Here is an 18,639-nt window from a genome sequence, read left to right as displayed (position 1 = left end):
CTGGGGCTTCGAGCCAGCCTAGGACATTTTTATTCATCTGGGCCCATTCTCAAAGTGCAAGAAGAACCTTGCTGCTGCATGCTAAATGGTATCACACAACAAACTGGGCATAACATGCAAGCCAGCTCACTCTTTCCACACAGAATAAGATGTCAAAAACCCTGAAAACAGTAAACCAACATCAATATCACACCTGCAGCACCACACCACCCAAAAATCGGCATTAAATTTTACTAGGGTTCTGTATCAGAGAGATTATGTGGCATTGAAGAGATTATCTGCCTTGCTACACTGTCCTGATAGTGGATTTATACGTGCCACTCTTCCCAGTACTATGTCCTAAATGTCTGCCTGTTAAATGTGCAAAGAACGTATATGACACATGAACTTTTAAGCACAGATACCAGTAAAAAAAAATCTGACAGTATCATAGCATTGTGAAAATTCACAATTTGTAGATTATATATACTTATAGATTAAGTACCTAAGAATCAGATTATTTTCATACTTCATTTAAAAATTAATCTTCAGTCATCATGGCAGAAGAAAACTGTGAATCCTAACAGCCTAGATCCAAACAAAATACTCCTAAAACGAAGGTGGATTAAAAAATTCCACGTATTTTGGAATTCTGACTCCTGTTTTCCACAGATAGGAAGATAAGGCTTTGGCATTCCAAATCCCTCGGCTGGTTACTTCTCAGTTACAAACAGAGCCATAGTTTGATAATATTTTATTTAATTAACAGAACTCTGAAAATAATTAGGGAAATAACTGCTGAGAATTTGCTTCATTCACATGCGTAAGATCACATGGTTACTAGACACATGCATACTAAATATACCACATGCTATCATGGCAGGAGCTCGGTTCTGTACAGGCCCCTTGTATTAAATTTCTCCCTCAAGTGACATTAGAGTTTAGCTCTGCTACAGCAAATATACAAAGAGGCCGCACATTCCGAACAATCATCCGAAGGGAAAAGCTATGCCAACAGAGCACTAAGTGTGCCAGTGCTACCATAACCCACTTAGTGCTTTAGAACACACATGTAACCCTCGCATTTGTTATTTACATTAGGAGGTTTTAACATTCAAGACTCCAAAGCTCATTTCTTTGTCTTTTATTCTCTCATTAAACAAATTTAAGGAAAAAGTTATTAGATTTTAGTCCATAACGCATGACATAGAAGATGGATTAAATTCAAAACTGGACACGTTATTAACCAGATATGATATTTAACTACGTTTGAAATGTTTTAGTGGTTTATTAAACCAACTGGGTACACAATAGCTACTAGAACACATAATAAGCTTCATGGCATGCTGTTCTAACAATTTCATAGCAGATGTTCTCTATAAAAGATATTGATATATAAAGACACACATTGTCACTACATATATTGACATATAAATATACACACATTGGCATATAACAAGTGCAAACAAATCTGAGTTGTCAAAACTGAGTGCACACTTCAAATATTTAATCAACCTCTATTGCTGCACTTTCCGATGTCATACCACAAAAACTGATACCACGGCGAATGCCAGCCCGATGGGCAAAGGAAGGCAACTTCTTCTGAAAGCTGCCCAGGAACTAACACAGGGGGCACCTCAGATACCGTGGTTCATGGCTGCAGCCCACTGCCTCGGAGAAAGCCAAAATGAAACGGAAATAGATTTGATCACAGAGCTCAAAACAGATTAGAAAAGTATCTGTATTCTGCTGTATTCACATTAATCCTTTCCTTTACAGAAGCACAGAGGAAAGCCTAACTCCTTCAACTCAAATACTCATCAGTAACAGTGTAATCACAATAAGCTTCAGCACTGAAGCTGGAGGCAGGGGAGAGCATCCAGACCTTTAGTAAATATTTAGGCCACTAGCTCACATATGGAAATCTCAGACTGTTGCTAATGAAACCACATGCATGGTGGCTAGTTTAAAAGTTATCCCCTGTACCTGCTTCAGATGCAACTTGATGTTTGCTGCATACTATGAACACATCTAGACCTGTTCCACTCAAGCAGTAACTCCACAAGAAGGCTCAGACATCCCTGGTTCTCCGTGCTGTCAGAAGGACACCTGGAAGTATGCCATGGGCAGATCAAGCTAACATAAAGGGAGGCAAACCTACAGCTATGCCGTGATAAATAGCTGGATTTTGAGTAGATGATATTTTAATGATTGCTCATTATGTAATCTGAGTAGCTCCTTAAATTAGCCTGCAGAGACTAATGAAGCAGCAGTTTATCAAATAATACAGTGGCAGAGATACAGCACATCACGTTTTTACAGAAGAGAAACAGTAGAACCTTTGCAATTTCATTCACTCAGTGGTTATACACCAAACTAGCTCAAGTTTACAGTATGGTCCCAATACACTGACCGGGTTCCATTCAGACATTACAGCTTCAGTACAATTAATGAATATAAAAGTTCACGTTATTGCTTTCATGCTTCATAAAGTTTATGATTACAACACCATACTGAGGTACATCTCACTTCACATTCCTCAAAAATAATACAGTGTCTAAGGGACCATGCTGGAGGCACCCCATCATCTCTGCAAAGCAGGAAAGATTTTTTTTAATGAACCAGGAGAAACATTTGTACTAACTACATGGAGAATCTGTATTTACTTCATGCCACACATAAGCACATTCTTTACGTGGTCAAGTAGCACCATGTTGACTAAGCACTGGTACAGGGCAGCATTCCACCTGATAGCTTTAATACTCAATCTGGGCCACCTGGGCACTGTGCAGCTGGTGGTAAGGAGTCCCCACACCCTACCCCGTGGGAGCACAGAAAGTGCTGTTGCAAAGAAAAAAAAAGAAAAAAAAACAAACACTTTTTTCAGGAACTGTGGTTCACCTCCTTCTAACTGTCAAAAAGGCAAGCCTATCCCATCAGGGTCCCATTGTCTGCTTTTGCTAGACCCAGCACTTGACTTGTTACTGCTCAGATACTTAAGCAATCACTGTATTTGCATCAGGCTTGAACCCATTTTGGTATTACATTGTATTTGAAAACTTATTTCCATCTTGATGATTGAAGAATTACATCCCACTCTGACCAACTACTACAAAGTCACAGCACTACAGAACAACGATGTAAAGGCGCATTACAAGTATACAACACATTCAGAAGTTTGATACCTGATATTGCACCAATACAGTAAACATTGAAATACAAATGTTTCTACTGCAAGCAAATAATATTAAGGTTCTACAGATCACTTGAAACATGTTTTGACTAAGAACAATGCTCAGTATTACACAAAATATTTAAAAAATGCTGACCTTGGTAGAGACTTGGCATTAAATTATCTGCAACTGTTTGATGTGTTACAGTTCTCTTGTATTTCAGAAAACAAACAAAAAGCAAAAACAAATCAAAATCTACCTAAACATTAATAATAAAAACATGACATAGAAAATGTAAAGCTATGCAGATTTTAAGATCAAAGCGTTTTATTTCCTGAAAGTACTGATATATAATTGATCAGTTTGGGAGCACAGACTTTTCCAGACACAAAGTGGAAACAAGGAATAAAGCCCTGTTCATGTGATATATGCACCTGACTGATCTGAAACTGTATTCTTGAGAGCATTACATGGCAAATCAGAAGCGGAAGGGAAGATATTATGAAAAGAAAAAAAAAAAGGTAGTTACTGAGAGTAGGTCAGATGTACTAGATAAATCTGACAGAAAACTCGTATCTACCCAATGGAAAATTAAATGAATGAAAGCTACAGAAAAAAAACAGAGAAGGGTAGAAAAGTTGGGGCTCAAATACTTCTGGTCTGCTTGCATCACTCTCAAAAAAAAAAAAAAGATTAGAAGGAATACACAGCTGAAGTCCAAAACGTTCACTCTTCCAAATTATCACATCAAGTCACACCCCGCATAGCTTCAACTGGTTACGTCACTTCATTTTAGCCGTATCACAGGGCACGCCACCTCTCCTCTTCAAAATACTGTTCCCTGTCCGCGTGACAGGGCAGGACAGGACTAGAGATTGTTAACCTGCACATAGGCAGGGAGACAAGGCTTAAAGTATTTGCACCAGGGTCAGAAAGCAATCAACCAGGTTCAATGGCAAGGCAAAGCACCAATCTTATATTTCCTCAACAATTAAACACTTGAGCAAAACAAAGTTTGGCAATAAAAGTAACATTTGCTGCTAAAACAACTGCCTAACAAAGTCCTCCAGACAACAATTGAAACTTGTAATTTAACCTACAGGTATCAGCTGAAGAACTGAAAACAAATGGAAAAACACAGCACTCAGTGGAATTTATTTATTTTTTATATATATTATTTTCCATATTTTTCCCTAAGGAGCCGGTGGAAATTCTACTCTGCAGAATTAAGCCCCACAGTTAAAACTGACACCTCTCAGAGCCAGGCACCCACTCGGTCAGGTCTAACAACAACACAGTAGAACTACCACCACCAGCCAACCACTATCAGCACCACGAGATCTGGATCTGCTCAACAGAAGCCTCTGTCACAGAGTCCTAAGTGAACCAAAACCCTGAGCTCACCAGCTCTCATGATCTGTGAGGGCCGACTGAGCCAAAGCTTTCTTCTCCCAGCAGAAGCATTGATCTGAAACACAGACAGATTCTGGAGCTACAAGTTTTACTGAAAGCCACAAACTTCATTTTAGTCTAATTGTCTAATTTAAGTATTAAAAAAAAAAAAAAAAAAAAAACGCTTTTTTTCCTTATAAAAAAATGACTGATGTAAATTTGCTATAACAGAGTTTCAGGCCTACTCCAGAAGGCATTTTATGCCAGTTTTGATAGACATTTTATAAAGCAGTTTCTGCTAAATCAAGAACCTTGAGAATCACGCATTCTCACAACACAAGAAAATGACCAAACCACATTTAATAAAGAAACAAAGTAAAAGTTGGCTGGTGCTGGCTGTCACTTGTTTTACTGGAATGTATCAGTTTCAGTAATTTTCTGCTAAAGACGTGAACAAGAGCTGAAACAGGAATTCACAGCTACAAACCACACGAGACCATGTGATAAGACATGCCCCCCTCCAAATGCAGGTGCACTGCCACCCACTTCTCACTCGCAAATAGTCATAATTGAACTCACTCAGTCTCTCAAACACTTAACAGATGACAAATTCAACTCTTAAGAAACGTTCTCCATTAAGAAACAGCTTTGTCCTCTTTAGGGACTACAATTAAGCGCACTTTGTGACACCACGGATTTTAAAGCAGTAGGGATAAAACCAAAGCAAATACTTTCTCTCCGTGGGTATCCTAACATGTCATTGACTTGCACAGCTACACTAAACTAACTAGTTTAAAGGTAGCCTGCATATATTTATCTACACAAATTGCAGTCACACCTTTAATCACAATATAGCTTTACCTTTGATCTAGGAGGGGATCTGAGCAATTCCAGCTAAACAGACTAAAAGACTATTTTCCTGAATTTGGTTTCTAATCTTAAAGACAGATCTAATTAGTAATATTTTTCCCATCATACGTTCTCGAGCAGAGTAGCTCAGCAAGTCTTTCAAATGTGAGCATTATTAAGATAAGCCTGTGCACGAAATGCAGATAAGGCCTGTGAGCCTGTAACATGTCTGAGCACACGGCACAGACCTACCGGACGCACCGCTCCCTTGGCCACCAGCATGCCACCAGCGCTCCCTGCACTTGTGCTCAAACCCTGGAAATCCAGGAGAGCATCTCAACACACTGGGACATTCGAGAGTGGCAGTTACGTGCATTAGACTGAAGAGCTGAGTTCATTATTTATTGCAGCTCTCTCACAGATACGCATAGTTGTGCAATGCAGGATTGTAGAGACCTTCTCTAACCAATGATAACCCAGTCAGGTATCACTCAGATAAATTATTTGTTGTGCTCATATTGTCTCCCTAAAATAAGAGTTAGACAATTTAAGATGGAAAAAAAGACAAAGACTGCTATTCAAGTAAGTTTTCTAATCCGTGAAGGAGAAGAAAGTTCTGTACACACATACAGAGGGACCACTACAACCTGGTAGCTTTTTTGTTTTTTATTGCCAAACACAGCTTTACACTTTTTTTTAAACACAGCTCCAGAAGTTTTTGCTAAGGCAACTTGTATCTTGACTATAATGTAGCCAACACGCTGCATTATAAGGAAGACAACAGCAAGATCTGACTAATGTGTTTAGAAGAAAACACATTCACTGCCATGGGAACCCTGTCAGAATTCTCCAATGTTTCAAGTAGTCCAAAGGATGCGTTTCTGTGCTAGACTTCCTCTTCTAATAATCTCTGTACTAATCCTTCAGACACAAACATTAATACTGTAACAAGCACACATGCACTGAGGACAGCTTACAGTATTTTCATTATAGATGTAACAGGCACAAGAAAACACTGTAGAAATAATACAGGAAGAGAATCTCCACCACCTACATCATCAGTACAGCCAAGGGTTTAGCCACAAGAGCAAAACAAGTTCACTGCAATCTCACTGTAATTACAGTTAATGACTGTAGGAGAAACAACGAAATATAAAAAAAAAGAAACCAAGCATTTCAAAAGATGTACTAAATTCACAGTCCAAGCTGCCTTCACCTAATCTGGTCTAGAATTATAACCAGAACAATTTTGTTTTGACCTAAGTGAACCATACCAACACGATGGCCATCCCAAGCTTTTGTGAAGTACAGTCGTAACAGGAAGGAATCAAGTTCTACCTCCCAACCTTCAGATTTATTGTAACTCTAGCTGTATACAGCAGACCGCCAGCAAAACAAAACTGAGCTAGTTTACAAATAAACTACCTTCAAGATTTCTTAAGTTGCTGCAATTTACAGGAAAACCTCAAACAATCTTGCAGCACACACAAGACTTCAACGCACACAATAATGCTTAAAACCGTTTTTCTCACTTCCTGGGTGGAAAACACTGTATAAAATTTACCTGTCACATGGGCAGTAGTAGTAAATCAAATTCTCCTAATAATGTTTGAGTTTCACTTCCAGGTGGATTTTTTTTTAATTGCTTGTTAGAATCCAAGTTAGTCTTTCAATAGGAGCCGAGGTAGCAAGTACAAATTCAACTACTACCTAAGAAAGTATTTCTACAAGTTTTGTTACAGGGCCTGAGATCAAAAATCAGGACCCAAACTTGTCAGTGCAGAGTTTTTAGTCTCCTGAATGAGCAGATTTATCAAACCAAAAACACAATAAATGCTCCCTAAAAATCATTTTACATGCTGAAATAATGGAACATTTTCTGCTTTCAGTCCCGAGCCGCCAGTATTTGTTTCCCCAACATCAGCTAGTAACGATCTAAGCATTTAACCAAATGACTACGCGTATCAGACTAAGAGCTGAAATCAGATTTTAATCAACAAAAAGCTGGGCAACTTGGCACATAATTTTGCTTTTTCTCAACTTCAGAAAGAGGTACTCTTCTACAGAGATCAAAATTAAACACATTCCAGAAATCATGAAATAAAGCACATGACAAACAGCATATTGAATGTATTTCACATCAAGTTCCTTCTCATACATAATAAGAAAGAAGTATTCTAATCCCTCAAATCATGTAGCAACTACAAAGACAACTGCAGCACAAGCTCTTCCAAAAGCACGCATTTTAAATGCTTACTTTATCGTTCAGAATCAATATAACTATAAGCCGTTTTTCCTTGCCCATATTTGTTTTTTGTAAGGAAACTGTAATGGAAAAGGCAAGCTAAGAATTGTAGAAGGCAATCAAACTTGGATACATAGTCCCAGGTAAGCTGATAGATTAATGGTAGGATACTTCAAAATGTAAAGGTCTGAGAACAGAAATACTTGTAACTTCAAAACAAGAAAGCACTTGAGCTAAAATTAGAAAGGCTCACTCCCTCTCAAAAGTAAGAGTTGATAAAGCAAGCTACAAATACAAAAAACAACCTCAGCAAAGAGATATCTGAGGAACTGTCTGTCTATTAAATTCTATGTTGCTTGTATCTTTGTTGAAAGAATTTTTGAAGTGATCCCTCCTAGTTACTTTAACTTTCATTACAAAGTCCTGAAGAAAACCATCTGTAAATACACAGGTGAGCCGAAACGTTCACATTCAGGACCCTGTTACAGCTTTGAAAGACTCTCACCTACTCCTTCCTTCCTTCCTCCCCTGTGGCCCAAATGCCTACTTACCTATGAGTGCCCGATGCCTGCTGGGCTGGCTGTCTCTTTCCTGGTCCAACACTGCTACCAGATCAGACTGTTTTAGGATAAACTAATTATGCCAGTGCAGCACGTTATAAGCCATTATGATTAAAAGAGAAGAGACCATTAAAAATTAAAAGCAGTAAAGCACAGATAGGTCAGAGGCAAAAACTGTGATCTCAGCTACTGAAGATAAGCCTGGAGGATTCCTCATCAGATAGCAACACAGAATTGTAGCTGGGAGAGTGACTTCAGATATCCAAATACTTGCTTTATCCTGCTTCTAACAGATTTAACAGGCACAAAAGGAACTTCACATGAAGGGCTGTTGTTCCTTAGGCCTTCAGAAAATTAGTAATCCAAGCCTGAGAAGAACAGCATACTATGATCTCTGTGGCTTGCTCGTAGGCATTATCTGCACTCATTAAGACAGACAGCTACAGAAACAAATAGATGCCTTAAATGAAACAGGTCCGAAGAAAAATCCTTAGCTGATGAGTACGTTGTACCAGGTTTTCAAGAAGTTTATCTGATCATCTTCTCATTAACATTTCATCAGAAGAATGTATGATGGAAAAGCAGGTTGAAACGTCTTTTGAGAACTAGTCAGCCAGTATCTTCAGGAACACCGTGGTAGGTTTTGATACTGCACAATTCAGCCTTAAAAATACCATGCTAAGAAAACAGTATCCAGGAAGCCCTCAATAAAACACAGATACGAGCTTTACATACAGGGGGTGAGGGGAGTGAGGATTTTAATGAAGTTATCAGTGTCTCATAAGAACAAAACAAGATTTCCCTTCCCTTAGCTGCTCCTTTTCCTTGGCAGGGAGGAGGAGCGCAGGGAAGATTATGCACGTGGCACAGAAACAGAAATCCGAATGGTTTCTAGACAAACAGGTCTTCTGCCTTTCTTTCATGCAAATAACCTCCTGTTCAGGACATAACCCCCATCCCCAGGACACAAGCAGAAGCAAAGCAAACTGCTGTCCAGAACTGGTATAAAACCATCATACACAATTATGGTCCAAAGTCTGACAAGGGAAATAGCAACGGAGGACAGGCAGTAGTGATCGCAAGCCATTGAGCTCAAATTCTAGATCACAAGAAGCAAATCCTATGTTGCACACAGAATCCCCAAACCCTTACAGTGTTCTGCAGATGGCATCCTGGCCAGGTTCTCTGGTTAAGAGATCACACATACTTTACTAACATCCTTCCATATACTTTTAAGCAGGCACGATCAAACTGAAGATCTGTTAAGATTTAACTTCTCTGACTGAATGAATCACAGCCTACTACGACATTTAGGTCAAATCAAGCACACTAAAAGCAAGGCAAAATAAGAAACCGAAGGCACGGTTTGAAGTGGTCCTACCTTTATGAGTTTACTTCCATAAAATCAAATAAAAACTTCTCAGAAATAAGAGTTTACTTATCTAAGAAAGAATTATCAATAATGGCAGTAAAATCTTGAAGAAGGGCCTATCACTAACAGCCTTTTCAACCTCCTTGAATAAAATGTGATTGCTTTGGCCCAGTCTAATCTTCCTCATTGATAGCTTCTGATTTATTTGGCCAGTTTCAACCTAGTGCACCAGTAAAATATCAATTATTTTTAAGAGTTTATGGAATGCTCCAGAGATTTGGACTTGGCGATTGCACACACCCCAAGTGAAGCATCTGCGGCAATGTGAGAGGCAGCAGCTCCTGCTGGACCACTCGAGCAGGCAGCAGCCACCTCTACCCAGCCCAGCTACAGCTAGCGGCCATTTAAGATAAAGAATTTAAGAGAAATGCACTGTACACAAAGAAAGTTCTGGAAGATCAGGGAATAATAGAAGAAAATTAGAAGTTCTGCAAGTTTTGTTCCTTGCAAAACCACTACCTTACTATTTTGTTTAGGCTAGGTTTAAGTTTAGCGCATTTCATACTGGGTAAGTAACGAGGTAACTCCAGTTTCTGCAGGCCATGTTTTAACATCATCCATAAAATGGGCTGTAATAGACAGAACAACAATTTTAATACAGACATTCTCTGTGTCCTTCCCTCTTCCCCATACCATGGGGCATTTGCTCCTGAGCAACACAGCCATGATGCTGGAAGCCTTTCATCTCACAAAATCACACTCGTTATGCTTGCTTAGCGCCGATATTGCCAATACAGTCCACAGATCTTTTAATGCCTTCTGTCTCCTCCTAGACAAAAAAATCAGAAGGTAAAGACAAAAAAAAAAGGCAGCGAAACCCAAGAGCACCTATCGCTAACATCAAGCCGGCTGTAGCCCAAACTTGTTCTGAAGCACGTCCTTCAGCCCTACACCAACACACGATGGCTAGGCTCATTCAGAAGCTCAGGCAGGACCCCAACTGCTGCACAAGCATGTTTGGATCACCAGAGGGTGCTGCAGGGGCTCCTAACATGACTACGCAGTACTTTGGGCTGGGATCATGAACACTGGGCAAGTCCTTTTCTTCATTTTTAAAAACGGGTATTTTTTTTTTATTTTATTTTTTTTTACCTGGGCCTCTTCATACTCAAAATTTCAATCCCCTTTTGAATGACTATATGCAGTTATTTTCTGAAAGAATCTGGTCCAAGTTTTTATATAAGCATCTTGTGCTAGTGCACAACAGCGCTCACTGTAAATACTCACGCGCTTGACAACAGGTTTCGTAGACTAATCTAGGCCAGCCTCCAAAGCTAACTAAAAAAGCAAGCATGTCACTGTTAGGCTTAACGTGACAGTTACAGGACTCCGTAGATTCCCCTTATGCTTTTGCTGAAGAGACAAACAGAAAAAAAGACTGCAACCCACTGATCTAGAAGGCTGGCATACAGGGCACGCCAAAAGTACCTGCATACCGATTTACAAGGAGCAGCTAGCGGGGAACTGCGGACTGTCAGGTTTGATTTCACCTCACTGTGAATCCAAGGCCACTGCATAGATATAAGCACGTAAAAAAAAAAACAACAAAAAAAAAAAAAAAAAAAAAAAAAAAAAAAAAAACACACAACTAGGAGTCACCAGGAGCATCTTTCAGCATGAAAGGACAGTGATAGCATTTGACATGGTCAGCTCTTACGTAGCTCTATTTCACTGCTCGAACAAATTATTTGTCTTTGAAAGGGCTTTCCCTATATTTTCATAAAGGAGCTAAATGACTCCAGCATTCACAAACATCAAATCATTTATGTCTTAAAATCCAAAAATTTCTATCATTTCAACATCACATTTTGTCAGTTCCTTGAAGCTACTGAATTAGCAGCATGAAGCAATAAAGAGAAACTTTGACCACTAGATTCTTTTTCAAAGGAAAACAAAACATTATTTGACAAGCGTGTTATGGTAACTCTTGCCATTGCCACCCTCCCCTCACATTTCAACCCACAGTAAACCCATGACAACTGAAGAACTTGAATGTTTCTGTGGCCTCCATTAAGAACAAGCATGCTGTATTTCTAGCCAGTTATGTAACATGGGTTTGGTCAAACAGCAAAAATATGCTCAAAACATCGGTTCATTTGGCTGATAACTCCCCACTACTTTTTGACAGCAATCCAGGTTAGCATTTGTGACAAAGACAACAATAACCACCTACATAAAACTGAAAATTGTTCTTTGATACGCAGCAATGTTACTACATGCTCTACATCCTCCTTGTGAATTTTCAGAGCATTTGTGTTACAAAGTAGAGCTGCTGCACAACACCCCACGTTCCACACCTCCAGTATGCAGTGAATACCTGCCTCCACCTACTGCCACATCTCTCTCCAGTCAGCCATGGTTTTGCCTCCTTCCCTCAGATTTCTTTTAATTTAGCACTTCTTTGTGGTAACCATTGATACCTTTACCGCTGGCACTTTTTTCCATAGTTGAGCCCAACATCAAAGCAGACATCTTAATGTATGTTTCAGTAACAAAGGAAGACACCACCATTTACCATGCTAAGAACAAAGGTAAGGAGAACGAGAGGACCAAAAAGGGAAAAAAAAAAAAAAAACAAAAAAAGCGCCCTGGTTCTCTGAAAGAAACAGAACAGAGAGGGTATCAAGGAGTCTCAAAGGAAATTCTTCTGCAATCCAAAACTTTAACTCCCAAAAGCCGACTAGCCAAGCTAATAAGTGCATCATCCAACCCAGACTAACAAAGGTAATTTTACAGCCTACAGGCACAAAAAAAATAGGAAAAAGCAACTTCCCTTTCTGCACACACCACGTGAAATACTGTATCTCCTGCCATACCTTTTACTTTCCCTTCATTTACCCTGAAACAAAGTGGCTTCTGAGTGCAGATTTAAGACATCCTGTTTGCAATTAAAACCTCATATTACTACACATAAATTTTAACACCTTCAAGGAAAAATATTCAATTGCTCAAAAGTTTAGTTTATTACCCTCACTGTGTGATAGCACAACATGAGCACAGTGATGAGGGAACATCCAATTTTCTTAAATATTCTTGGCAGACTCGGTGATTTGAAAGCTCACAATGGAAAAAGCACCGTTTCTGAACGGCTACACAGACCAGCTTACTAGCACTCATTCTTGTCAGCTTACAGTTTTTAAAACAGGATGCATGCAGTCATATCAGGAAGAGGGCAGTTGCTGTGAAAGAATGATACCAAAAAAAAGACATCCTTAATGTTGATAACCTCAATGCTTCTGAGCTATGCTATAGAAGTTTTCCACACTACTAAGACCATCAATGAAATACAGTTCAAAAAATCTGGAAAAAGATGCTCGCTTTCAAGTACCATCGCTTTTCTTTGATACATGAGGAAAGAGAAGCCCTCATTGCAATTATTCCTACTTCTTTCTCAGCCTCCTCAAGTATTAAAAATTTTGCACAAGCAAAACAAAAAGCAAAAAAAAAGACTTACTTCACCCTGACACCTTTCAGTGGTCCCTAACAGACCCTTCACCAAGGCAAGTCTGTTCTGCATTTTAAGACCTCTCACTGTGCGCTCATGCACGCATCCCTCCCTCAAGGTTCAACTGAGGTTGAACCCGGTTGTTTATTCTCTCCTTTTAAAATTATAGTTCTTCCATACCCATCTTTTTACACATGCAAAGTGTTTCTATACATTATACATATAATGGATACCAAAATTATCACCTCTGAATCCTTTCTCTCAGCTCTCTATGCCAGGTTCGTCATGAAAGCAATGTTTAAAGCATTAACAAAGCAGTTATAGATGTGCTTACGTAATTATATAGGTAAAAGTTTAATAATTTATTGCCCTTGAGCTTCTAAACATCATAAATCATCACAGAAAATAACAAGATCAGGCCTATGTATATTGCTATAGCACTCAATGTTGAGACTGACCACAGCTTGCAAACATTAGTACATGCAGCATGACAACGCACCCACTCCTATGCATCCTCACAGGTCTGTGGTTAGCTTTCAAACAATAAAAATAACCTTAGTCCAATCCATGCAATCCCAAATTACAATACTGGAAGCAATCTGGTTTTCAAATAAAGGCTAAGTTTCAAAAACTCTTGCAGGGATTTAAAGGAAATGGAAAAAAATCCTCCTCCCCTAGTCACTGTCATACAAGTACCAAAAGCAAAGATACATCCATTCCACCTTTTTAGGGCATCTCCAACCACTACAGTGAAGAAAAACACATTTTTCTCACAATTATTTAGTTCTTTAAATCACCTTTATACAACTACGTTCAGCTGCTAACACCTAACACTACTTTTAACTTAATATGCTTACAATAGGCTGTAACAATATTTAATAGTTCATAACGAAACCCCTACTGGGCACAAATCAATACAAAACGCACTCTCAAGTCTTTGGGTTGGTCCATAAGGACCTCAGCAGAATAGAAAATCTCTTCAGGGACAGAGATGAACGTAACTGGGACACCTACCCAATTAAGCACCAGTAGGAATTCGAATACACCTTCCATGAAACAATGTTAATAATTCCTTAAACAATAATTTCACAGAGAAATGTTAATTCCATTAAAAACAGTTCAATTAATCATGCTCTCATTAAGAAGGATGTGTTTTCTTCTCATCACATGGGCACACCTGTACTGTTACAACAAGGGGCTAACAAGACCCAAGTGTTTCCTACAGAAAAGGTTCCATGTTCCTCTGCATCAAAGTTCTGAGGAAAGACCAGCCAGAAATCTAAGGAACCAAGCTGTCTTGCAGGAGAGTAATTCCCCTTCCATATCAAACGTAAGTTATTTTTCCAGATTTAACTTGAATGGGTGTTTCTTTAGGAATTTTCTCACAGAACCATTAAATATAAGTTTAAACGAGAGCATTCACTAACAAAAATAAGGAGTACCTCAATGCGAAAGAAAAAAAAAAAGACTTTCTTTCAATTCCATAAGCGGTAACTTGAAAGAACAAGTGTTAAAACAGGAACGCATGAGGTGAGGGGGTGTAAGAGGTAGCGACCTAGATCAGCTGCTTACTTTACAATGAAGCAGACAGCACTGCTGCAGACTACCAACTTCACCCTCCATAGCAGCATTTATTAGCTGGTTCCCTATCACAGAGCACAGAACTAACGGGGGGAGGTGTGACTGTCATATTACACAGCAGAAGTCTGTCTTTACCTCTTAATGATGCCATTTTGTTAATTTATTAGATACTGTAGCAACGATATAAGATCTATTTTGATTAGCTGACCTCCCAAAAAATGTCCGATCTCTTTTTACTGGAAGATCGATACGATTAACTTTGGGAAAAAAACAAAAGAAACAATGTCTTGCTGTAATCTTACAAACTGAACAAGACACTAAAAGCACTTTATAAACTTCCAGGAAAAACGTCATCTAGATTTAAATATTTCAGGACCTGAATAAAAGCTCCAAAGGCGAGGTCATTTTGTCTGATAGGAGACAGAATTAAACTACGCCCCCGCTCAGTGCCACTTCAGTAACATATTGCCTGCTTAACTCAAATATTGGGTGCATCTGCCTTCCAATGCTAGCAGCAAAGCACACAAGAAAACAAAATACAAAGGAGGAACGATGCATTTATTTTCTCTGGTTCCTTTACTGAATAAATGAAATCTGAATGCAAGACACCAGAACTCCCCCATATTATAATGGGCTGAGATTCTGACTTCTGTTCCATGTGATCGATTAAAGAACACATTATTAAATACATGAAATAATATGTTTTTCAAAAATAAGAAGTGTGAATAAATAAAGCCACTTTGTGCATTAAGAAGCTACACAGCATTTATGTCAGCACACGCTGTTCAAATTAAAGCCAAGTAAGGGTGGTTTCAATGAGAAGAAAAAGCAAGTCCCAGTGTTAAGGCCTTCAAAAATAAAAATTCAGGTTTTAGTAAGGTGAATAAAATGTGATGACTTAGATTTTTAGAAAACGTTTTTTGTTTTTGTTTTTTAAATCAAGCTGAAACACACAAGCATCTCACATGCAAGGCATAACGAGCCACACATTACGAAACTGAAATATTCCTTATTCAGACAAACAACTAAGTTCACAAACTACTCCAGCTTTTCCCATTTCCAGTGCTGTCCGACACTACTTCCACGGCAGCCAGAAGTAACCAGCTGCTGTGTTTGCTGTGCCTGCAGGACGGAGGGAGGCAAGGAAGTATGGCATTGTTTACAGCCTTGCAGGCTGCTTCTGGTCTCTGAAGCAGCACTTAGGCCCTGAATACTCAGAATGACATCAACAGGTTATCTGAGAAACTTGGCTAACTTTCTAAAATAAACCCTGCAAAAGCTTTGCTGCCCACAGTAACCAGTTTAAGGTAAACCGCATTCACTTCGACTCAAATAAGGTTTCTAAGTAAGACAGGTCTTCTGCCACACTAAGCTGTTTTATTCTCCAGAATTATTTCAAGTTTCGATCCCTCCAAGTCTTTCCTATATTATTAGTCCAACCTAACTCAATTCCACAGATCAGCTCACTTAGCTTCTTTCAGTGTTCATTTATTTCTTCTTCTGTTCCACAGCAGAAGAAAATAAGGTTCCATGACATTACAGTAACCTAAATCCAGATACCTAACCATAAGCAAAGCGTTCTGTGGACCCACTCACAGACGTGAAATATAATTACAATTTCTTAAATACACACTTAAACAATAGAGCAAAACAAACAAATGTGCAAGCTAAAGACTAACATATTTCTTCCACAGTTTACAATCTGGGAATGCCTCCTCCCAAATAAAACATAAGAAATACTAGAACATTATAAGTGGTTTAAGATGGGCTGCGCTGGCAGAAAAAGAGCCTGCCATCTACGCTAAAATTGCTCCAAAGGAGACCCCATCCCTCTCACTGAAGGATCCTTCTCTCTTCTCGTTTACTAATGACACTCTTCTACTACTACTGGTGGACTATGTCAACTGCACATTTAGAACAGAAGTACAGAGAGAGAGAGAAAAAAAACTAACAAGGGCACCAGGGTATTTTCCTTGCCAAATTCCAGACCGACTGCCCTCAAACACAAGACCCTCTAACTGGGTACCGCTGTTTGGACGCCTTAACATCAAGACTTTTTTTTTTTTTTTTTTTTTCCCTTTTCTCATTTTTGTACTGCTAGTCCAACAAGCACAGAATTTTAAAAATACCACTTGGCAGTTACGCCCTTTAGAAACCCCAAGTGTTAAAATTGCATCCTTCATTACAACTCGTCTAAATTATGTAAGAAACCCCATGATTTTGCACACCTTCCAGCACGTAAATGAAAAAAATAGTTTAAAAACTCATCTCATGGTTCTCCCCCAAATGGAAACAGATAGGAAAGAAACAAGAATTGCGTTCTTACATGGAAAAGATACACAGAGATTTTAAATAAAATATACAGGATAGAATATTTAGCTGTTGCCACTTTTGTGCAGGTTGTTTAAGCACTAGCTATCGATAAACCAACAGAAACAGCTATAAAAATGTAGATACCTAGATCCTAATAGCAAAAGACTTGCATAATTAACAATATTGTGTCGACAGTTAACATAATGAAGTTTGAACGCTTACAGCCTCCCTTACGCTACATCAAGATTTCCCAGATTTTGAAAAGCATTTTAAAGAAACGCTGCGCATATTACCAATTCCATACCAAAAGCAATATTTTTTCCTTAGTACTATTTACAAATTATTCCCTTCAGTTGCCTCTTCGCATTCCCACAAGCCCCTTCCTCCCTCCCGCTCCCGATATATTCGGTCCCAGCGACACGATGATTTTTACGCTGAGTGTAGGAAAAAAAAAACAAAACAAAACAAAAAAAAAACACTCTTCTGAGCTTGTCATATTTCCTCCAGAAAACTCCTGCTTTTCAACTCCGAAATTCATTACCTGTCAAGCGGTTCGCTACCATAATTCGCGAGCGATTCCCTTCCCTCCGCCACCCAGCATCTCCGAGGCAGCCGAAACCGCGTCCGAACTCCCCCCAACTCCGGGCACCTTCCCGGGCAGCAGCGGAGCAGCCTCGCCCTCCTGCCTTGTGCCGGGGGCGGCTTCGCAGACCCCGCGGGCAGCGCCCCGCTCCCTGCCTCCCTCCCTCCTTCCTTCCTCCGGACACGACCCCCCCCCCTCCCCTCCAGCCCTCCCCTCACCGCGGTGCCCCCCCCTGCCGGTCCCTGCCTCCCCTCCCGTCCCCCCCCCCCCCTCAGCGCTCCCCGCCTCACCCCGCGGACCCTCCGGGTGGCCTCGCAGCCGGACAAAAGGCGCTGCCCCTCGGCGAGGAGCCTCGGCCGCCCCTCACTAAGGCCTCGCCCTCTCCTCACCGCCCTGCCCTGCCCGGGCAGGCCCCGGGGGGGATCGCGGCGCCCCGCGGCCCGGCCTCAGACCCCCCCCCCCCCTCCGTGACAGGACTGACAGGACCGGGGACCGAGGCCAGGCCCTGGGGGCCTCTCCCTTATCCCCCCGCCTCCCCCTGCCGCCGCCCGGCCGCTCCCCGTCCCCCCAAGCCCCGCTCACCCGCCCGCGGCCCCTCGCCGCCCACCGCCGCCCCGCCGCCCGCGGAGCCTCCTGAGGAGCCGCTGCCGCCGGCGCACGGATCCTCTCGGGCGCTATTTTTGGGAAAGGAGGCCCGGGCCGGCCGGAACTACTTTCCCCCGCCGCTCTCCCCTCAGAGCCGCAGCGCGCAGCGCGCTCCCCGAGGTATCCTGCCGCGGGCCCCGCCCGCCCGCCCCGACGCGGGGCTCTCAGCAGGGGGCGGCGCGGCGGGGGAGGCCGAGGGGAGGCTGCGGGGTGCCCGCGGCCCTCGGCGGGGCCGGCGGCGGCCCGGTGGATGGGGCCGGCATGGGCGGATTACTTTGTGTCGCCGCGGGGGAGCGGCCGGCCCCGCGTCCTTGGCCGCCACCCCCGTGGCGCGGGGCCGCCCGCCGATAGGGCAGCGCGGCCGGGCGGAGGGGGGAGGCGGGGCTAGCGAAACGTGGAGGGCCGGAGTGACGGGAGGGGCGGCCAATGGGAGGGGAGGAGA

At 41.2% G+C, this 18,639-nt stretch overlaps 1 protein-coding gene across 6 annotated transcripts in view; it reads right to left on the bottom strand.

Moving 5' to 3' along the window:
- MEF2A (myocyte enhancer factor 2A) overlaps window positions 1-18,306 on the bottom strand; it is an 85,737-nt gene extending 67,431 nt beyond the window's left edge. For 2 of the 6 annotated variants that reach the window (XM_032194547.1, XM_032194552.1), the window contains exon 1: window positions 18,135-18,306. The gene's annotated coding sequence lies outside the window, so the exon portion shown is untranslated. Of the gene's footprint in view, window positions 1-17,510; window positions 17,566-17,842; window positions 17,862-18,134 lie in introns of those variants that run through there. The other 4 variants (XM_032194551.1, XM_032194553.1, XM_032194550.1 and 1 more) reach the window with 3 other exon arrangements.
- Between the last annotated feature and the right edge of the window lie 333 nt (window positions 18,307-18,639).

This window comes from Aythya fuligula, chromosome 11 (assembly GCF_009819795.1).
Source record: "Aythya fuligula isolate bAytFul2 chromosome 11, bAytFul2.pri, whole genome shotgun sequence".
Lineage (NCBI taxonomy): Eukaryota > Metazoa > Chordata > Aves > Anseriformes > Anatidae > Aythya > Aythya fuligula.
This window is presented reverse-complemented; position numbering and strand designations above follow the sequence as displayed.